Here is a 1,415-nt window from a genome sequence, read left to right as displayed (position 1 = left end):
CCACGTGAATAAGTTGAAGTTACATCCTTCTAACAGGAAAAGTAACTTTCGTTATCATGGAATTATAACAAAACCTGCCAATTCAATATAAATGGAAAAAAAATATTATATGGAATTCAACGAAAATGAAAATTTGCTTGATAATTCAACTACGCTTGTTGGAGAACAATAAAAACACTACTCTCAACAAGCCACCAATGAAACTTAACTGCCTAACCTATAATCAAAGTTTTTTTTAATTTGTTTTTTAAAAAAAGCGCTTGACAAACTTGCCCCGCATGCCGAAGTTGCCCCGATCTCCCCTATCTTAATCTTCACTATCGTTACTTTTTAAAAACCCAGCGAAGCGGGTCCTTGCAGCTAGTTCAGAATAAATTCTGGAATTTTCGAAAATGGTAGAAGAATTAATAACATTTAGTTAATAATTACGTTAAAAGTATACAATCTCTACATTAAATTTGCAGTATTTACTAAATGTATTAATCAGGATTAATAGCTACCAAATGTACTATTTTATAGTAATTTAAAACAAATATGCAAATTTTTAGTAGTGAAAGGGTCGCGATACAGTAATACCTCGATTTTCGTTGACTTTGGTTTTCGTCGATTTTTTTTGCAAAAAATTTGCCTCGGATTTCGTCGGCTTGACACATGATCTCGTTGATAATTTTGCGAAAACAAAGAGCGACCCACGCGTTTTTCTGATCACAGGTCATAGTGGCGTTGTTTCTTACTGTATGGGCATTACTCCGCGCGTCTAGCAAAACAATTCCATTGCTTCCCTTCCTTTTAGTTCCATCAATTTAGATAATTGATGATGAATAATCGAATGTAATTTTATAATCCCGTTTCTAGTTGTCCAAAACGATTTCATTGAAGAATCATTACAGAATAATTGTATAGTATTTAAAATTTCTTTAGCTAAAAATTTTAATTGTCTATGAAATCCAACATCTAAAGGTTGGCATATAGATGTACACTTTGGTGGAATAATTAATATTTCGCATGAATTTTGATTTGTAGATGTTTGAAATACTGTATTATAAATATTAATATTTGTTTGTCCACTCCACGAGTCAATTATTAATAAAGAGTTTTCTGTTATATTTGGAGATAATACATCTTTTACATAATTTGTAATAATTGCTGTAGATAATTTGCCAGATGAGCTAGCTGTAACAGTTACGTTTGGGGCATTGAACAGCGATGTTTGAACTCTAGGTCCAAAAGTTCCGTGAGCCTCTTGTAAGCAAATAAATACATTATCTACAACTTGTCCGTTAGCATTAATTAAATATTGAACGGTGTAGGAATGCGTAACTTTATTACTTGGAGAATGTGCAAATCCAATAGTATGTTTTTCTCCTTTATATGAAAGTGTCCTCGGTGAAATCATTTCGTACGAAAAACCACAC

This window comes from Centruroides sculpturatus, unplaced genomic scaffold, assembly GCF_000671375.1.
Source record: "Centruroides sculpturatus isolate CEXI.00-Female unplaced genomic scaffold, Cexi_2.0 scaffold2329, whole genome shotgun sequence".
NCBI lineage: Eukaryota > Metazoa > Arthropoda > Arachnida > Scorpiones > Buthidae > Centruroides > Centruroides sculpturatus.
The sequence above is the reverse complement of the archived record's forward strand: the minus strand, read 5'-3'. Positions refer to the sequence as shown.